Source organism: Podarcis filfolensis, assembly GCF_964270895.1.
Source record: "Podarcis filfolensis genome assembly, chromosome: 4".
NCBI lineage: Eukaryota > Metazoa > Chordata > Lepidosauria > Squamata > Lacertidae > Podarcis > Podarcis filfolensis.
The window spans coordinates 47,299,810-47,321,632 of NC_139607.1; the positions used below are offsets into that span (position 1 = coordinate 47,299,810).

General features: G+C 41.9%; 1 protein-coding gene across 1 annotated transcript in view; it reads left to right on the forward strand.

Moving 5' to 3' along the window:
* The first annotated feature begins 5,068 nt into the window (after nucleotides 1-5,068).
* The window catches only part of USP9X (ubiquitin specific peptidase 9 X-linked), a 65,452-nt gene continuing 48,697 nt past the window's right edge, over nucleotides 5,069-21,823 (forward strand). Inside the window, exon 1 of the mRNA XM_083612476.1 lies at nucleotides 5,069-6,962. The gene's annotated coding sequence lies outside the window, so the exon portion shown is untranslated. The remainder of the gene's footprint in view (nucleotides 6,963-21,823) is intronic.

Below are 21,823 nucleotides of genomic sequence, written 5' to 3' on the forward strand. Positions count from 1 at the left end.
CTCTTTAAGTCAATATTGACACAAACCAGGGAACTGTCTTTAAAGCTTTTGTATGGCTGGTATCTAACACACCTACCATCATATCTGGTGGGACTGCATGGAGATTCAAATCTTCCAGTATGTGTGTGTGAGTTTTTGAAGAAATCTCTAGGATTACAAAGCAAAATGTCCCAGCATCTTCAACGCTGGCCTTATTATGTTTGTTTGATGGATGGAAGCTGTATAAGAGAAACACCTTGCTGTTGTGTGCTTCGAATGTAGCCTACTTATAAAGGTAAGAACTATCTCCAATGCCTCTGGTCCCAGTCGCCACTGGCATGTGGCCCCCAGAAGGCTCTTAATTTGGGAATGTGGCCCTACCCCTGCCATAGATAGATAGCAATGTAAAGGTGGGCCTGGAATACAAGTTTCTCAGAGGCCAGGTCTACCCCAACCTCACCACTGCTCCATCACCAGTTCTACCAGCTGTGACAGATCTACTCACTGAAGCTAACTACGTTTTATTTTGTTTGCCTACCTACCCTGTAAAAATTAATGTAGATGCTCCTGACCACAGGCCCCCGAACCCTGCTCTATAAACTGGGTGGTTCCTTTTCTTTTCTGTTCTCTTTTTAGAAAGTGTGAGCATTGTCAGGCATATTTTAATCATTTTTTGGGGAGTCTGCAGTCACCCACAAATTTGTAACAATATGTTTAAAACACAAGCTCATCTGATAGCTCTTCATACTTCATTTATATTGCAAAGTGGAAAGTTTTGTTTAGGTTTGGCACTTCCTTTGGGAGGAGTGAGGACCGAGGGTGACTTTGCAGACATCTGTTTATTTACAGTATATAAACGGAGGAAGACGTTATAAGAATGCAACAGGAGGAAACAAGCAGGCACTGCTAATTCCACAACAATATTTAGTGTAGGCTAAGTATCAGCAAGATGGATCAAGATGGATTAAAAGGTGCTTTATGCACCTGAAACAAAAATTTGATGATTGACAAAAGCAAATTTATTCAGGTGTCTTGCAATCATGAGCTGAAGGTGTCATGCGATGGTAAATTCACAAACTTCCCTGGACAGTCTGTTTTAGCAGTTAATCATCTCCATCACTGAAACAAAGTGTCTTTGTGTTTTAAATTTGTTCAGCATTACCCACAGTATGGATACTATCATTTAACGTGCACAGTCTTGTACCTTCATTAATTTTCCATTATTATCAATCTGATGATCTCCACCAAATAACCCCCTTCCCACACTTTCCTCCTCCTCAGTCCGGATATTCTCATTTCCTCTCCTTTTTGCAGTATCCCTCATATGAGAAAGTCCTGACTGTGGGAGAGGATAGTGTGGGAAGATGGTGGTTTGGAAGAGAACATCATATGGACAACAGAGAATTAGTGGAGGTACAGGAAGCTTATTATCCACATTAAACGACAATGTGGATGAGCACAGAATGTCAGCCTCTGCAGGAGTTCCTTACTTGATCTTTGTCAACTCGTGTGTATTTGCTCTTTCTGAATTTGGGTCAGAAGCAGCAAACATCTGGTCAGCATTCCATACTTTTTGCCTCTGACATCACATCATATTATTAAGGAGACTATGAGTTTGTTAGACACTAATATAAAATACTTGTTCCAAGGTCCTCTAGATTCCACAGCTAGACTAGTTACTGAGTGGCAAATTACATGACGATTTGGTACTAGGGATCTGCCAGCACACATGGTGTGCCTCCTATGTACAATTATTGTAACAGGGGAAAAATGCATTTCAGATTAGAATGAGATGCATTGTATTTACTCTGGATCATACTGGACAGCAGGCAGCATTGTATAATCATCATGAAAGAAGCTATTGTAAATCATATTCTTCAGGGAGCAAAAAATTGCTGCTAGCTGAATATGAGGCCTCAACCATTATCTTGCATCTGCAATTTTTACTTACATTTGGTTTGGCTTTGTTCTTTACGTAAAGTAAAAATATAAAAAGTCAAAATGCAAAATGTGTTGGTATGACTAAAAAATGAAGCTTGGACCAAACAGGTAAGAAGTGTCAGGCAGGGGGTTAAAAAAGGCATTTTGCTAAGCTCTACCCATGATTCAAAACAATAAAAAATAACCCAATGCAAGCACAGAGCTACTACATTCCTTGGATTTGTGTTTTTAACTATAGTTGGAACATGCTCATTGAGTGTACTGGGTGGAAGGTTTGAGGCCTGCTAAGTATTCTCATGAAAGTGTTTAGTGAAAAGTGTTTTGCCCTGGAGTGTGGCATTTAACCTCTTAAACCTATTCAAGTAAATTACAGCAGGATCATAACAAATTACTTCTACTGGACAAGGAGAGGGTTGTTTATAAATCTCCTTTTGCTGGCAAAAGAAAGTGTTAATCTGGCACAGTCATTTTACACAGGGTGTAGCAATGCTTCTGTACTAGCAGTATGCTACATCTGGAGATCTCCCCCCTCAGCCACATAAGAAGATAGGATTCTGACTAACTTTGGCCAATCCTAACAAGGGTATAGAAGGCCCAGCAAGGGAACATAGCTCATGGGACAAGACCACATAGCATGAGGCTACATTATTCTGTATCTGTATTTATCAAGTTAAGAACCTACAAGTTGGAACTTTGGTAAAAGGACCGCAATGCACAGAAACCCCATAAGGAACATCTTCCTGTGCTTGCAACTGTGTAGTTAAGAGTCTCTTTTTCTGGAAGGAAGCCAGGTTCTATTCCTATTGCTTCTGCTTTTTCCCATGTGATTGCCAGCAAGTCACTCAAAAGATACATTTGGCCTTGTGGAGATCACATTTACATTTTTAATGAGTTTGAACCAAACCATCCTCTTGCAATTGCATCTTCTCACAGAGCTACTAGCAAGTATTGTCTACTGTAAGCTTGCTACTGTAGTGCATTCTTCCTTGTTTATGTGTTTCAACTGAAATGTCTGGGAAAATCCAGACATGTGACAACCCAACTTTTGTCTCCGGATTTTCACTTTTTGAAATATGGCAACCCTACTTTACAGACACCAACACAAATACATTGAGTGCAGAATCATCTTCACTGCTGTGGGGCCTGAGCCCTTTAGGAGAAGGCCTGTTGCCTACAGGTTCAATGTGTTGTCCTTCTGTCCTCTGGACTATAGGAATCGTTGCTGCTATTTCTTATTAATTAATTAATTAATTACTAATACTACCACTACTACGAGAATGGCACCCATTGCCCTGACTTTTCCCATCAAATGGGATACTTGAAGGCTGCTACTGACTTTTTTGGTGGGATTCAAGCCCCTAAGTAAAAAACTGGAGCTTGTGGCTGTGTTAACAGCTGTCCTCCAAACAATGAGCCATGGAGGCTCCTGAATGAGCAATTCTTCTCAGTGTGTTAATCCATCATGCACTGGAGGAGATGCAGAATGGATGCTGTAACAACACATCATCATGACATCCATTACACCAATGTGTTTGGTGTCTTCCGTGCATAGATACTATTTGGTGGTCATCAGTGATGGTGGGTGATGATGGACTTGTGGAGGCTGTGGAAATGCCTGTTAATGTTGCTACTTTATCTCATTTCTTTTGGTATTGTTTTTCTTTCTACTTTGCTGCTGGGAGTGTAGGGTTGTGACTATTTTATGACATAATTACACCAGCCTAGCTAGTGGTGCTGTGGCTGCTGGCAGTGGCATTGCATTCTTTTTTTGCCGCCCAGGGTCAACAGAACCCACTGCGCCAGTCCAGCCCTTGCCAGGTATTAAAACTCATGAATGTGGGAAAATAAAGCAACAAAGCTGTTTCACATAGGATGCTATAAAAATCACAAAGGCCATGGCCTAACACAATTCATAATGCTTTTGCTCACTAATTTCAATGAAATTAAATATGCTTGAATTAGTGCTGTATTGTGACCAATTAAAAAATGATTACTGTATAGCAAAATCCTTAATTAGAGCCAGTGTGGAACCTGTAGGCTTCCAGATGTTGTTGCACTGCAACTCCCATCAGCCCTAGCTATCATGGCCAACAGTTAGGGATGTAAGTTGGGAGTCCAATGACATTTGGAGGGCTACAGATTCTCCAGGCCTGTCCTCATTGCCCTCACCTGTCCTGCTCTAAGTCATGAACCTTCTACTGCCAATCTTTTGTTGCAAAACAAATCCTTAAGTGGGAGGAGAGGGAAGACATCTAAATGAGATTTTGAGCTATATATATAAAGGTAAGGTTAAAGGGACCCCTGACCATTAGGTCCAGTCGTGACCGACTCTGGGGTTGCAGCGCTCATCTCGCTTTATTGGCCGAGGGAGCCGGCGTACAGCTTCCGGGTCATGTGGCCAGCATGACTAAACCACTTCTGGTGAACCAGAGCAGCGCACAGAAACACAGTTTACCTTCCCGTTGGAGCGGTCCGACCTTCTGATCAGCAAGTCCTAGGCTCTGTGGTTTAACCCACAGCGCCACCCGCGTCCCACTGCTATATATATATATGGTCAAATGGTGTAAATGTTTCCATTTGCAGGTGTCCTCTAGATTTAGAATCCAGTTTACTAGCAGAAAACTAGAACTATGAAAATGTTCTAAGGGTCTGTGGGGAGGTAGTTTAGATTTTATGGTATAGTGGTGTCTAGGCTGTATTGCACCATAATCTTATGTTTCTATTCAGTTCATGCCAAAAACTATCTTTTTTTTCTGCAACCAGGTGCCAGAGGTATAAGAGAGAGCAGCTACCTAATTGTTTCAAAAACTATGAAGAAAGCATGCAAATTAATGACAGAAATGAGGGTAGCCCTCAGGGTAGAAGCCCTCATGTGTAGAACAGTTCAGTGAGCAGTTGAAAAACACAGGACACTTGATCACCATATTGAACAGATAGGGAAACACTATAAGGTATTCCTGCTGGTGGGACTCTACCCTCCAGCAGACACAGGTGAGTATGGACTCCAAGTGCAATTCTTAGCAGACACTTCTTGCTTGAAGTTATTGATTCACATCTTACTATGGTTTAGGTATTTGAAAAAGTTATTCCAGCTTCTGTTTACTTGAATATTAAATAAAATCACTGAATGGAATCCCTGCACGTGCATTCCAACTAGCAAGATGTTTTTAATTCCAACTCATGTCCAGGAAGATAACAAAATAACACCATAAGCTACAGAATAAAAAGCGCAATGGGTGTGAGGTAAAGCCAAAACAGTAAGGTTAGCAATGAAACGTGAGCCACTATATGTAACATATTTTTGCCAGGTCTAAGAACGTAAGGAGTCTGTGAAATTTAAAAGTGCTGAGTACAAATTAGTTCGGAGACATTTATGCATCTTGCCAAGATGAGGCAGACGTCCCACTGCTTATTATTATTTTAAAATAATAATAGTAACAAAGAGGGACGAGTCCTCTCAACCTGGCAGAACACAGCAACAGCACTCCTCTCGGCTCTTTTACACCCAGCACTACTTCTGCTCTCTTCAGAGCTGTTTCCGGTGGTTTTGTCCAGACGACGGAGATGTGCAGAATAATTTCCTCTGGCGGTGATGATGATGATGCGCAACGCCTGTCTCTCCAGCCCGCGCAGTGAGAGGACGCTCCAGCCGATAACGCCCCGAGGCTTTTAAAGGGCTCTTGCTCAGTTTCCCCAGGTTTGCAGCCGCTGTAACTGAATCCCATTTCCCCCTCTCTTCAGCAGCCCGGCCGGAGCTTCTCTTCTCTTCCTTTCTCCCTCTTTCTCTTGCCGCCCCACCCACGCGTCAGCCTTTGGCTGGCCCCTGGGACGGAGGGGAAGGGGAGGGGAGAGGAAGGGGAGGGTCAATTCTGTTTCTTTCCCCCCCTCCAAGCACGAAAAGGTGACGTCATTATCAGGGCTCTCCGCGGCGGCGCTCTTCGCACCGCGGGTCACAATGGAGCCAAAACCGAGCCCAACCGAAATGAAACGGCCGTGCTAGTTGCCCCCGCCTCAGTGAGCGCGGCCTGGCCCAGCTTAAGCCAGGCCCCGCTCGGCCGCCGTCAGCGCCCGTCCCTCACCAACGCGGGCGCCGCTCCGCCCCCTCCCCCCCACCAGGGAGAAAGCCCCCCCTCACACACATCGCCCCCTCAGCAGCAGCGACCCCCGTCCCCGCTGCTCTCCGCCCATACAAGGCAAGGCGTAAACTGGTGCCTGCTCAGCCTCGGGAACACGGAAGGGGGCAAGTGGGAGTGACGGACTGCCTGACACGCAGGAAAGGGAGGGGGGTCACGCTCGCCGCCGCGGACGCTGTTTGGGTGGCGGGGCCGGCGCCGCTGCGTTGAGTCGGAGTCTGCGCCGCCGCCGCTGCTGCTGCTGCTGGCCGAACCCTGCTAGAGCCGCCATATTGCCCGGGACACAGACACACCGTCTCCGCCGCGCCTGTGCCTCGCGTCGCCGCTGCTCTCCGTCCCCTCCTCTTCCGCAGCCGGGCTCTCCTCCGTTGCCTCGCCGAAGAGAGGAGCCCCGTCTCGTCGCCCCCTCCCCGCTCCTCCTGCTCCCCTGCCCTCCTCCGAGGCACTAGGCGCATATCGGCTCCTCCGTACTGGGAGCGACGGAGCCCCGCAGGCCCAGCCCAGCCGGAGCTTCCTGGCCAAGGCAGAGCGCAGCGGGCTCGGGCCTTGCCTCTGGGCGCCCAGCACTGCGGCCGTCGCCGGGAAGCGGCGGCCCCACCGAACAGCTGGTGACGCAAAACTAAAAGGGAAGGGAAAGGAGACTCGGCCCAGTTCGCGGCGTGTCGGGCGGCTCCCTGGGAGCAGTAGTAACGGCAGCGACTCGACTCCTGCCCGGCATGAGACACAGCCCCGCTGGTTGCTGCGGCTGCAGCCGCCTGGGATGAGAAACTCTTCAGCCACACCCGCTGCAGCCTCCTCCTCCTCCTCTCATCGCCAGCAGAGCCAGCGGCGGCGGCGGCGCCCGGGAGCGGAGCGGGCCTCGGCACTAGCGCGAGGAGCAGCAGCGGAAACAGGGGACGCTGTGTGGGGGTGAGCGAGCTGGGGAAGGCGCTGGGGCTGCCATGGCCGGCGGCGGCGGCAGGGTGGGGGGCTAGGAGGAAGGGGGGCCACGCTGTGGGGAAAACAAGGGGGCTGAACCTGCGGGGTGGGGGCGCCTCGCCGTGTGTGTCAGCGTGTCTTGGGGGGTTGGGAAATGCCTGCCCGTGCGTGTGTCGGTGTGTTTTGGAGTGAGAAGGGAAAATGGCTGACGACTCCTCATTCTCTCTGCCCGGCCTGTCCTGGGCCTTGCGGGAGAATGGGGCGCGCACGCCCGGTATCCGCAGTCCCTGGGAGGGGGAAACACGGCCCCGCAGAGCTGGCCGGCTTCTCGCCTGACCCCCTTTCTCAAGTAGCCGGGGGAACGGGGCGAAGGAGGGGGGCGGAGGGAAGGGGCTCCCGGCACAGCTTCGCCCGGCGTTTAGTTCCTTTTGAGTCTCGTTTCACTTCACGCCAAACGCCATTACTGAGGTGGAGTGATTGGAATCGTGTAGGCCTGGGCTACGCCAGGAAATAAGGCCCTGCTCAAGCTCTTTCTTTCTAAATCCGGTCTCAAACCGCCAGGCCCAGCGCATTCGCATTCCTTGTAAACATTATTGTCATGGGCGCAGGTGGGCTGTGTCATGGCTGCACTCCTGGTTTCCAGTAAGGCCGTCGTGTTGCCGGATAAGCCCTCAGAATTCAACACCCTTTCTCCGTTAGCTTCCAGAAGATTATATTCTGGTTCTTTGTGTAGTCCTGGTGGTTTAAAACCCCTTACATTTTAGTTATTGTGCAAAATATGCGTTATAATTCAAATTATCTTGTTTGTCTTTTTTTTAAAAGACCTTTTTTTCCAAACTCGGGAATATATCTCCTAGATATGTTGTATGAATAATCGACATAGTTCCTTTTTGAACACAGGCTTGCTTTGTGAAATGCTTAAGCATTTTTAGGCTGCAATTTTACCTTGATATAATTAGCATCTGGGCTCCCATTGATTTTAATGGAGAGGTGTGCAGTCACAGCAAATTTACTTGATGAATTTAGTTTTAATGTTATTGGGGTAGTTATTTTCAGACCATGTACAAAATGTGTCCTAATGTACATAGAAAAGGGACTGGAGAGTTACAAATCTATATACAATTGTGACTTAAGCCCATTGAATTCAGTGGGACTTCTGAATAAGCATGCAGAGGATTGGGTGACATATGCAGTAAAGAATCCAAGGGGTCATGAAGAGTCGGACATGACTAAACAACAACAAAGGATTTTCAAGACACCTCAAACTTTACTCACACAACAGTCCTATGCATGCTTCCTTAGAAGCAAGCCTTACTGAGTTCAGTGGCACCTACTCCCAGGTAACTGCTTAGGATTGCAGTCTTAAAAGACATGAAGTAGTGTGCTATTCTTTCAGCATCCTAATTTTGCACCGTATATTTAACATACGCTATTGATACAAATAATATTTGAATGGACTTCAACACAGACTTAAAAGTGGGTGTGTGGTTCAATACAGTTGTCACTATCTACTGTGTGAAGACATGGCCCCAATATCATTTAAGTTCATCAGGTTTTTGTGCTGCAAGTTATGCTTGCAAATGTCTTCTAATTATGTTCTATTTAGCTTTTATCATTTATAGCTAAGAAGAAATGTTTGGAAAAATGGGTTTTAAGAGTTCTGGACTTAGAGTTTTAATAATATGTACATCACTTCAGGAAATTGTGGATAAAACTTAGAAAATGCAGATTTTATTTGGTTGATTTGCACAAAAGGCACAGGGTGGTTTACAAGAAAGGAGATAGATAAAAAACACAAAAATCCATAAACATTACACAGTCCTTTAAAAAAATAAGGAATCACTGAATATCAATTACTAATAGCAGCAATCAGCTTTAATAATTTCTGAAGTTATTTATGAAATGCTTTCTCATTCTGCTCTTTGAAATCTCCTAAAGTGGTTAAGAACATTATTTTGAAAATTAGGTTCAACTAGGTATTACAATATGAAAAAATATTTTCCATCACATCAGGAGCTGAAGGTGACATATAACTGAAATTTATGAATTGTTTTGAACAAAATTATATTACTATAATGTGGAATAAGTTGCAAGATAATTTTTTCATGTGTTGATTGAAAAAATTACGCACACTTACTCTAAACATTTTTACTTGGAAGCCAATGCCATTGATTTTGAATTGAGACTTTCTTCCAACTTAAAGTGTTACAAATACTTCTTTGGATGTATATCCATTTAAAATCAATTGATGTTTCTTCCAAATAATGTTTTGGCTGTACTATAAAAGCATACTTAAAAGATTGCAATAAGTTCCTTCATCTTTTAAACTTACTTGGTTCCCCCCTCCTATGCTTTTCATAAATAGGTTTTAAGGCAGAAACATACAAATATCTTCTGTGTTACTCTTTGTCTTTGCTTCACTTGCAGCCTGTTCAATGTCTCTCTGAATTTACCCTTCTAATAATGTTTTCCTATTACAGAAGGCCAGCATCTTAGAGGACCAGTCATGGGAAAACAAATAAATTCTTTGCTTGTTAGAACATAATCATAAACATTATGATATATTCACATTACAATGTCACCTTTATCTGCTTTGAGTACTTCATTGTGAAATGAAAAGATGGGATACATTTCCTTGGGGAAATAAGAGGATCCTATATTATCATGACTCATAGTTGTTTCAAAATGCTGGAATTGTTACAAGATCAATATTATAAATGCTAGTATCTGGAGTAAGAAATAGCTATCTGTGACAATAGTCAAGAATATGCATTCTTTTGTGGGATGGTAGCAGGTTTCATAACAGTTTCTGAAGAGTAACAGGTCGTTTATTGACTAGGTAGGACAAAAGTCATTTAAGACATCTGGTAACACTTTAGTGAAAAGGTTTTCTAAAGTGACATTTTAAAAGTTATTATTGAAATGGCAGTTTCAAGTATCATGTCTTGAATATTCTCTTATATTGACTTTCAAAGATAGTTGAAAACCTTGGTATTTTTGTTGTAAACCTAGTATATACAACTTTTACAGGGAATACTTGCAGTTTTGTTCTCATTTGTATTTTTATGTCTTTAGAACTCTTGTTTGTCAAGCTGGTAAATTGTCATGTTTCAGCAGGAAGTATGTGTCTATGAAATTTCAGTGTATTTTAAAATTTTCTTCTTTTTATTAAGAAAAGCATATCTGAGAGAGAACTTGCATAAAAGTTTAACTATTCAAATATTTTGTCTTTTATTATTTTCAATGTATGCTCAGCTTGGATGCTTACAGTTCCAAGTCCAGTTGAGGTCAGTGGGACTCTGCTTGCCTAATTAACACGTGGATCCAAAATATACTTGGAAGCAAGTCCTTAAATTTAATGACGCTTACTTTCAAGTATATGAATTTAATACTGCAGTTTAAGCAGGATGTCAGTATGTCCATTAGATAGGTCTTGGGGCAAGAGAACAGAAAATAACATGGTTCCCCCGCCAAGTAGGTTGGGTTGCTTTGTCATGAGATTGGGATAAAAAAGTGTCTCCTTAGAAATAGGGTCACTTACCATTTTGTAAAAATGCTGAAAATTGTGAAGTGTAGAAGTTAAAACTACAATAATACTGCTACCATAGTCCAACACTTGGGTCCCCATGTCAAGTTCTTTACGTCCTGTGGCTTATGCTGCTTTTTCTGGTTTTTTTTTAAACCAACCCAGTTCTATAGCTTTTCTGCAAAGGGTTGTTGATTCACAAGTATTCGTGTTGATGCAAACTGATTGCTGTCCTGTGCCCTTCTGCAGTCTATTTGTCTTTTGTTGAGTATGCAGTCTGCTTGTAGTTCTTTAACTACTTTTACATTGTGATTTGTAGTTATAGGAGTGTCAGTAAATGGTATCATATTGTTATTTTGTGTGCCTATGTTTTATTGGAGCTGTTACATTTATGGGCCTTGGCAGTTGGTGTTAATATTTATTTCCATTACAGCTGTGATTGTGTCTTTATACCCTGAAAGAGGGGGAAATTAAGGTTTTCGTGCACATATGGTAATGCTAATTACCCTTACTTTCATGATCTTCTGCCATCACCCCACTCTGCAGCCTTTCTGCAGGGCCTTTCATGACTGAATTACAGTGGTGTCATTACACAAGAAGTTACTACACCTGTGCAGTGGACACTTTTCTGCACTGGTAACAAGACTTCTGCCAATTCAGAAATGATATGTATGAATTTATTTTCCTTAACTTAAAACATTTTTGTATGTGCATACATTCTGTAGCAGTTCATCTAAAATCCAAAATACATTAATTTCTTGGAAAGAACTTGTGCAAGAACTGTGCATTTTAAATACCAGCTATTTCCCTTAAAATCTTGGTTGTGATGAAATTTCTCCCCAATTTTTTCTTTTGCAATATTACATGCTTTTGTTTGGATGTCTAGCCTATCGTTTCCTGCAGAGATAGCAGGCAAGTTACCTGGTGCAAACAATGCTGAGATTTATTTCCCCTTTGTGGGGGCCTGATGAAAAGGTCTTGTTACATTTGCTGCTCTGGCTGAATGGGTAACAGTGCAGGCCTTTTTACAATTCCTTGTAGCATCACTTGCCTTCTTGAGTGATAGTAAATTGATGAAGTAAAGTACTAAGTGCTCCATTCTTTGGATGAATTAATGTATTGAGAATGTCTTGTGTGTGGATGTTCTTGCCTCAACATAAAAAATGACGCTACTATAACTTAAACGTACTTTCTAAGCCTACAAATGCATGTTTCTGTGGTTCCAGTTCTTGCCTGGTCCTGAGTTCTAGATATTTGATAAAACTTCATGAAATATTAACAAACTAATCCTATCCACTTGTGGGTTTAACTTGGTCGCTGCAACAAGTACTTTAAATATTTTGCTAGCTAGATTCTCAGAAGTCCTTGTAAATATGTCCTATCCACTGTACTGTAGATGGTATACTGGCAGCCCCCCATTCAATATGTGTGTGACAGTGTATACGGCTATACGCTCACCTGCCGAACCTGGAAGTGACCCGGAAACTTCAAAAAAATGCCACTAAAAGGCTCGAATGAGTGTTTGCAGGCTTTTAAAATAGGTTTCAATTATACACAATTTCACTGATATGTGCAGTGCCTTGGAATGTTACTGCCATGTAAATGGGAGTTTGCCTGTATCTAAAGTCAGACTGCTTGTGGGATGATCAAACAGTATACTGCTCTGACTCTTCTCCCTTCCCTTAGTGCTCTGCCAAAGTGTAGAGGACTTGGGACAGGGAAAGGTTTGGTGGTTAGTGCAAATAATGGCTGGGTCCTAATCCAGAGTTTGTGAACTGTTACCATACAGGCCTCTGGAATTACTTTTCCTTTTGTAAAGGAATATCTGATGCGTCAGAAGTCATTCAACACTGGTTTGGGCCAATAGCTGCAGCTCTGCAAATGATTTGCTTGGAAAATAGCGCTGCTGAGGCCAAAAGTAAAGTATAAAAGAGTTGTAGACTGCTTTGATTGGCAAGCACAGCTTTCCATTTTGTGCTTGGAAAGTCACTGCTGGCTCAGAACTAGTAGCTCACATACTACTTGTTGCTTGGGTTGTGTTGTTTCTGAAACAAGTTAACTATTGGTTGAACTTAGAACTGCAATCTAACATTTTATATTTTTCAGTATGGAACTTATTGCCCCACTCTAATCAATCAACCAATTATCCTTTTATCAAGGGGCTTGCAGTGACATGGAGGAAAGAGGGAACAGAGATGGATAAGCAAGGGTAAAAAACATGTGAATTATTCAGTTACAGATATCACCCCCACTTAGACGGGGGTTTATGTTGCAGGCCCCCATGCTCATAACAGAAAATGGGGACCACCCTCTAAACACCCTTTAAATGCCCTCTTTGCTGCTCTCTCTTCAATCCATATCAAAAATACTGTATCTAAAAATATCCACAACTAGAATTGAAGCTTGGGGGCCGGCTGGAGGCCGGAGGACTTGCAGAAAAGTGGCTGCTGCTACTGCGCACACCAGCTGTTAGACTGAGAGGCTGAGCATCCTAAGCAAAGCCTCACTGTGCCTATAGTCTTTTTGGGGCTTCCTCGTTTTACATCCTCTTTGGGATCTGGGGAGGGTCTCTTCTCCAGCTCTCTCTTGCCATTTACAGGTTTATTTATTTCCTGGTGCTTTGTGTATACATGGTAGTGTGTGAGTCGATCACGTGTAAATGGGGCGATTCCTGTATGTGTACTTTGGCTTCATTATAATAGGGACTAGGTTGGTTGTCTTTGTTACCTATGGTTTCTAGCTATTGGGTATGAAGCTACTACAAGTGTACATGGCATTCAGTATATGGTTTCTTGTATGACTCATGATGGAAATGAACAGTGCCAGATATATGTTCAAAGCAGTTCAAGAAAGTGTACCAGAAACATTACAAGAAGCAGGCTTAGTGTTCATGGCTAAGAATCATTGGTTGTAAACCAGAATGGGAAAGTGAGGAGGGTGGCAGTTGTCTGGCTTGAGGGCTAATCAGATTCTAGAAAGAGAATGACCAACAGGTCATCTGAAACAGCAGTACTGTGTTTAATAGATGTTGTAGGCAGAAGAGTAAGTTCTGCCAGGAGGGCAGTTGCATGCAATGAAATAGACATATGGCTCTTCCATTTTGGAAGTTTGCGATTATGTTGGTTAATTATCGATCCCTAATATTTACCTGTTTGAGGTAAATACTATAAGTTGAGCTTGTGCCACAATTCAGTAACCCGAAGGTAAGCATGAAGTCAAGCATTAAAGGTACAGTCAACAACCATTTCTCGTGGGGGTTCCGTTCCCAGCCCTTATGTGCCTCAGCAGAGTGTGTATAAGCGCGTCCTACCCCACCCTTTTAGTGACTTGTAGGGTAGGATGTCATGCATCTTTTGGACATGCGCTAATCAATCAGTGCCAGTACAGAAGAAACTGAGGCAATGTCTAGTAATGAGGGAGTCAGCTATACTTGACTTGATCTTAACCAATAGGGAAGAGTTGGTTAATGAAAAGTGACCTTGTAATGTAGAATTTCATGAAATTATTTAAAGCCAAAAGTGAGCATCCTCGGGTATCTTTGGATTATAGGAAAACGAATTTCAATAAGTTCAAGAAAATGCTAGGTAGGTTCAGTGTTCGAAATTCCCCAGTTGCGTTTCACTACTAGTGCTGGTCCAGTTGTGACTACTTGGAGATTTCTGGGTGCCAGGTTGGTGACCACAGTTTAAAAACCTCTGCCTTAGTCTATAGTTAATTCTTTTTCCACGGTGTGTTTCTCCTTATTGCATACTAGGACAAGTAAGAGCAAGCTACAGTCAGGTAGTATAGTTGAGATCATAGAATGGTAGCATTGGAAGGGACCCCAAGGGTCATCTAGTCAAACCCCCGACAAATAGACATTCTGTTGTGGCAACCATAGCCTAGGTTTAAGGTGCCATTTGGTGCCTAGCTTATATATCTGAGTTTCTAACACTGGGTAGGATTCCATGGCTGGATATGCCAATGGGGAAAGCAGACTAATGTGGGTGAGAATTCCTGAAGATGGGGTCACTAACGGCACAATTGCAAACAATTCCGGGGGGGGGGGGAGAAGAGAAATGAGAGAGATGTTAAGAAACTAGTGTAGCTGGAAGAAAGGGTTAGGAAGGAGCTGAAGATAAAAGGGTACAAAGAAGTGGAAGGACAGGTAAGCAAGGGTGAGTACAAATAAGTGGCCCAAAGTTGTAGGGGTGGTGTCAAGAAAACTAAAACTTGAAATAAGCTGGTGCTTTTGGGGAATGCTAAAAGAACAAAAACAACTTTTAAAGGTATATTCAAAGGAAGAGGAGAGAAATTATAGAACAACAGCTCAGTAAGGATGATGAATGGGTGACAAGGAAAATGTGAATCTGCTGAACTCCCCCCCCCTCCAGTCTTCTTCCAAAAGGGGAAATGTGAGCAACTTGTTTTGAGTGGGGTGTTTGAGGGCTCTGGAGCAATAGTAAACATCTCAGAAGACGGGGGGCGGTGGAGGATCAAAATGACCTTTATAGCATGAAAAACTGGGCCAAACCTAAGAAAAATGAAATTCAACAGAAACAAATGTAAAGTTATGAATGTAGGCCAACTCCCCCCTCCCCCCCTGTGATTCACAGGTATAGCAATAAAGTGTTTTATGGGTTAGCAATTGGGCATGCGAAAATGTAGTTGGTTTCTGACTGAAATTTAGTCAGTATCATGATGCAGCTGCAAGAAAGGTTGATGTAGTTTGGGGCATTTATAGAATCATAGTCAACAGAAAGTTTCCATGTCAACAGAAATACTAGTTTCCATTTTATTCTGCACTAGTCAGCCTTCATCTGGTACATTGTGAGCAACCCTGGGTGCCTTAATTTAAGAATGATCTAGGAAAATTGAAATGGGTTCAAAAGAGAGCAATGAAAGATAGTGGTATGGAAAACAGTCCTTATAAGAAAGGTTTAAGGAAGTGGATATTTTCAGCCTGGAGGAGAGAATATTGAGAAGAGGAAATGATAGTATGCTTTAACTTTCTGAAGGCTGTCTGATAAAACAGAGTGAATATGTACAGTACTTGTTTTCTGGTGCCCCAGAAGGCAGGAGTCTAACTAATGGGCATAAATCCCAGAAGAGTTGATACTGATTGAGTACTGGGAGAGATTACATGGTAGTTCAACAGCAATGCCCCTAAGTCCATACCACAATGTTCATAAATGCTTATTGTGGGAAGGCTAATCTCAAGTTTGGGGATAGCAGAGTATCCACACTACTTCTGCTGCTCCAAAGTTTAGAGAAAGAACATCCGCTTCCTTTTCTCCTTGAGAGAGGGAGGGCTTATGTTGTAAGTTTTATTTTAAAAACTTCTTTTACAATATTTGTATACGTTTCAACCAAAATGGTTCTAAAAGTTCACAATAATATCTAGGCTTATTTGCGTTGAAGATTGCCATCACAATGATGTTTGTGGTACAGTGTTGGAGAATATACTTTATGAAATTCAGCAGGATAAAATTCAAAAGCCCTTACGTTTGTTCTCAATATTCAGGAAGAAATTGGGGCAGTAATTTGTGTGCTGATAGGCATCTTTGCCAGAGAACCAGGTGGCTTGGGTATTTGTAGAAAAATACTCTGAGTGACTTCTCCTTCTATGCTGAGATGGGTGCTGTTGGTTCAAAGGCAGTAGGGAAGTTTCTCACATTTGCTAACTGGAAGAGTGGTGGAGACTAGAGAAAATGAGTTTGAGAGGTGTCACATGTGGTCCTAACTTTGGAAAATAAGTGTTTGTCCAGTTTCAGTCAAATTCTTGGTAGCTTACAATAGAACCATTGATAATATGGTCACAAATATAATAAAAGCAATACTTTCAGCCATCCTTAACATTTCTGGCGACACAACCCCAGAGTCTTTAATTGTTAGGCCAATAAAAATCTTAAATATAATAAATTACCTGTTCTTTTTAAAAAAACAAATGGTTGGGGAGCTCCAAATGTGTCCGGGTCACCATGAATAATGTGCTGAACTTGTTAACTAGGAGCTTGCCCCTGACATCTTGTAAGGTGGAGAGGGAGTTAACTTGCTAATGATCTATGGTAGTAATAAACATTGCACATGAACAGATTAATAACTTTATGAGAATTCACACATTCAGCCAGTGTTAGAAACAGAGATATGAAAGCTAGGGGCTAAACGGCACCTTAAGCATAGGTTATGGGCGCAACAATGGAATGTCTAGGTGTGATTCTTTATAACAAGAATACAAAGCTGAAAATGAATGAACTGCAGCTAAAATATTATGTTCATTTTTCACATGGTCTAGTCCTTCCCCTGCCCACCCCCCTAATATTCTTAAGAGGGTTTCTTCTCCAGTCTTCAGAGAGTAGCTGGAGGTGGGGAGGCAGAAAAAGGTCTTCTTTTCCTTCCACTATGCAGTTTTAATCTGGAATCTTAGCCGTAGTACTATGCCCAGAGCTCAGAAACTGTTCTCACTAATGAAATTCCCTGTCGCAAAATGCGCCTAGAACAATGGGAGTTTTGAACATTGCATTCAGCATGTGTTTTATTTATGTTTGCGTTCAAATAAAATCTTTTGTTTGCATGGCAATGGAAAACTTCAAATAATCTACAGCTTTTGTTAATGTGTAGTGTTAATGTGGTAACTTGTACTTCCTAACAGTGTAATTTTTGCAGTGTTAAAGGTTTTTATGAATTAATGAACAAATCTGTGATATTAAAGGAAGCCAAATTTTTATAGAGTTATTTGCCTTTCAAATTTTTGTATTTCTGTCCTTTCTGCTTTATGGTAGGGCAGAGGTAGCTAATGTACCTGGACCCTTTTGTTTTACTAAGCTACTCTGATACATAACCAAAATGCACTGAGGGAGTTATAGCCTGCAGCTGCGTTTGAAACTCCCATTGCTCTAGATGCGTTTTGTGACAAGGAATTTCATTTGTGCTATGATTTCATGTTAAAACTGCAGAGGGGTGGGCAGGGGAAGCATGGCTTTGTTTTTTGCAGTCTTCAGATGAGGACTAAATCATGTGAAAAATGAATATAATATTTTATCTTCATTTCATTCATTAAAAGTGCACCTAAACATTCTGTTGTTGCGCCCATAACCTAAGTTTAAGGTGCCATTTAGCTCTTAGCTTTCATATCTCAGTTGCTAACACTGGCCTGCATTAGTGTGGAGCAGCAAGACTTGTGTCCTAATATTCAGAAGTCTTCAGAATGGTCCAGAAAACACAGTGCAAAGTACCCTGAGTTGTGACCCGCACAGGGATATGGTGAATTGATACCTCTCAGTGTTCAGTAAGTAGCTAGACAAGAATTGAAGGATTATTTCCATTATATGTAATGTGTCATTTCTTCTATGAAAGAGTAAACTTTCTACATCTTGGCAAAATATTAACTCACAGTAAGTAGAAATAGTGGTTTTAAAGTAACTTGCTAACAGTGATGCAAAAGCCATGCAACATGTCAGAATACAATGAATGATCTATTCTTAGTGACTCCGATTTGTCTTCTTGCTGTAGAAATTTCCATAACATGGAAGCTGTGTTACCAGTTTTTAGGCTTTAAGATTAATATTTAATTGTATTTACTTTTAGTGTGCAAACACTAAAATACTGCAATATGTTACCATTAGAAATGCCTGAAATTCAGCCTCAAGCTTTGGAAAATTAAAATCACATATTCCATTACATTCTGCTATCTTTCTTGAAATTTTCAATAAAGTAGCTCTCAGGGCACTTTCCTTGAATGATTGTTTGCTCAAACAATTGGTTGATTACTAAATGTTAATGTAAAGGGTGCAAAAGAGTTAGATTAAATTTAAATATTTAAAAGAGTTAAATTAGGTTTTAATATTGCACATCTGGAGATTTTCCTTGTGAATGCCTTCTGTATTCATTGGCATTGTGTCAACTTTAACGATACAGACAACAGTTTGATTTTTCAGAAACTGTATAATTTGTACTTTCATAAATTTTTGTTTTGATATAAAGTTTTGATAGAAAATGAATATATTCTGTTTGATAGCCCAGACATGTTCGTATTGTTCGTATTGTTTTGGAATCAGCTGTGTGGCTGACATTAGCTCCCTCTACACCAGTGGTGGCCAAACTTGGCCCTCCAGCTGTTTTGGGACTACTATTCCCATCATCCCTAACCACTGGTCCTGTTAGCTAGGGGTGATGGGAGTTGTAGTCCAAAAACAACTGGAGGGCCAAGTTTGGCCACTATTGCTCTATACTGTTACTACTAGCCATATATTGTCTAAGTAATTGTCTTGAAAGCTCACTGGGTAAGATTCAACAAATGGCTAAGGAGATCCATACACCCTCTCACTATATATAAGGGTCTGGTGACTTCTGTTTCAGACCCTATATATAAGGGTCTGGTGACTTCCGTTTCAGAAGTGTGCATGGACATGAAAGCTCATACCAATAACTAACTTAGTTGGTCTCTAAGGTGCTACTGGAAGGATTTTTAAAATGTTTTTTAATTGTTTTTTATTTTGTTTTGACTATGGCAAACCAACATGGCTGCCTACCTGTAACGAGATCCATGCAAGTATTTCTGCTTGCCTGATAGAATGATTACCCTCCTCCTTCCTGCACAGTTCTCCCAAGAGGGTTATTCCAGAGCAGATTTGGGAGCTGGGAAAAGGGGGAAGCCACATTGCTTTAGCAAGAGTCCTTGCACTGGGTTCTACTAGTGGAATGAAGTAGTCGAAACTGGGCCTGTGTAAATAAAAGAGATTGCATAACTAAATCACTTCTTTGTATAACCCATTTCCTAAGACTGGCACAGGAAGCACTCTAAAAGTATTATTTTTAAATCCTAAATGCAAGATGATTGAGTTGGAACTTGCAAACAGAGTTTGTTTATGAGATCAGAACGCAATAATTATTCTGTGTTTTTAAGTGACTCGTAATAATGTGCATGTGCTCAAAATCATGTAACGCAGGTTAGTGGCAGCAGTAGGGGAAGTTGTTGTTCCCTGTTCTTCCCACCACAGTGCTCACTTCCTTTCCTTTATGGAAGAAGGGAAGTGGTTGTCATAGTGATAAAGAGGAAACCCATTGGAATTATCTCTTTTTACAGACTAGCAGATTTACAAGATTATAAGCTTTTCTGAGAAGTCCCCCAAACCATTTTAGTTTGAACAGGCCTGTCACAAAGGTCTGCACAAACCCTGCTGTCTCTTAAAATTGCTTTAGACCAAAGATCTCATTTCTCCCAAGAGATCTCCCACCCTTCATTTGAATTCACAAGTGAGGGGCACAGATGCTAAATCAGTTGTCGCATTCCTCCAGTTTACACCTTTTAACATTAACAGTGTTCTAGTGTTAACCTGGTGTATGTTTGTTGTAGCAGGCACCAGGATCCTTTACAATTGAATGGTGTTTCCATGTAGAGGTAGAAATCTGTTTTATTCTTTTAAATAAATAAAACTTTATTGTTACTACACCACCTGTGTGCAGTGAAATTAAACGAGCCCCCCTCTTCCCCCCACATACACTCAATCTTGTTTGCGCTCTGTGTGCTTGTCGGAAGTCAGTTGCACCACTATTTTTTTCCATTCAGCAGCCCAACAGCCCACTGATAAAAACTGTTCTTTAACCTGTTGGTGCGGCTGACTATACTTCTGTACCTCCTGCCCGAAGGCAGGAGATTACAAAGGTGCTGGCCCGGGTGTGAGTTGTCCCTAAGAATTTTCCTTGCTCTCCTGAGGCTGCGGTCTTCTGCGATGTCATCTAGCGAACTCCAGGGACAGCCCATGATATCATGTGCTGCATTCACCACACTCTGTAGGGATTTCCTGTCTGTGGCTGTCAAACTGGTGTACCACACTGTAATACAGTGTTTTAGTTCATTATATCTTACTGGAAAAAATAGCAAAAAGAAAAAAGAAAGGTCTCACGTCACTGTGTCTTGGATCTGCTTGTGGATGTTTTTGAAAAATGAGAATGCATTTTTAAATAAAACAGAGGTGGCTGGAGGAGGAAAAAACAGCCAGTGATGCACTCTGTCACTGCACTGCTCTCCTGGAAGCAGTTGCAGCTCACAGTAGGCAAGAAGGCAAGCTGCAAACTGTTTTAACACAGATTAGTTACACCATGAAACTTTCTACTCATTCTATTTTTGTATAGTTATGGTGATTGAAAGAAGGTGAAGTGGTAGATTTTCCAATTCTTGAACTTCTTGAAATTCGTTCTATAGTAATTGTGGATGATTGAGTTCAGAACTATAGACTACTTGGATTAATGCATATGTACAGTGGTACCTCTGGATGCGAACAGGATCCGTTCCGGAGCCCCGTTCGCATTCTGAAGCGAACGCAACCCGCGTCTGCGCGGGTCACGATTCGCCGCTTCCGCACATGCGTGTGATGTCATTTTGAGCATCTCTGCGAGCGGCGAAACCTGGAAGTAACGCACTCCATTACTTCCGGGTCGCCGCGGAGTGCAACCCGAAAATATTCATCCCGAAGCTACTTCAACTCGAGGTATGACTGTAGTATCAGGCTTTAACTGATTTACAAAGTGTTTGTAGGCTTGGCTGAATCCAAATTTTAGTGGGCCTTTTCGTATGTCGGTTTCCCTGCTGTGAGTGTACCTGACTGCAGAACCGGGTAGCTAAGCACTGCCATTTAAAAATTTTCCAACATGCTCTGGAGGTGCATGATAACTCAGAACATTGTGGGAAATGGCAAAATGTAGCTGCTCAGTGGAGGCCTAGCAGCTGCTCAAGGATACAAGGTGTTGAGCTGGGCCTGATTGCCTGGAATATTTGTTACATATAGCTTTAGTGGTTAGAACGGTGACTCTTAATTCATGATTATTTTTTTAATGGAACATTCTTGTGAGACAGCTGAATTAATATTTTATGCCAGTTGAGTAGATGTGCGTTTAGTTGTAACCCATAGCATACTTAAACTACTAGACTGTGTTGTTTAAAAGTAATTCCTTTCACCCTTTAAATAAAACTATTCTCTATTTAGATGTGGCTTCACAGATTGTGCATACCAATTCCAGGCATTAAAAGACTACCAGAAATAATGGAGTTGCCAGTAAGCAAGTGAACATGATGCTTCAACCAGTGGATAAATAAATACTTTTCAAAAAAGAAAATTCAATATTTATTTGATTTAAATTGTAGTTAAAAGCCAGTTTTTAGGTTAATTTACCAAATTCATCTTGATGCAGCATTAATGCTATTCCTCCTTGTCTGAAATGTGTATATTCTATTTAGTATTCTAATTTGATTGGTTTTCATGGTTATCACTTACCAATGTGTTACATGCTACAGTGGTACCTCTGGTTACAAACTTAATTCGTTCTGGAGGTCCGTTATTAACCTGAG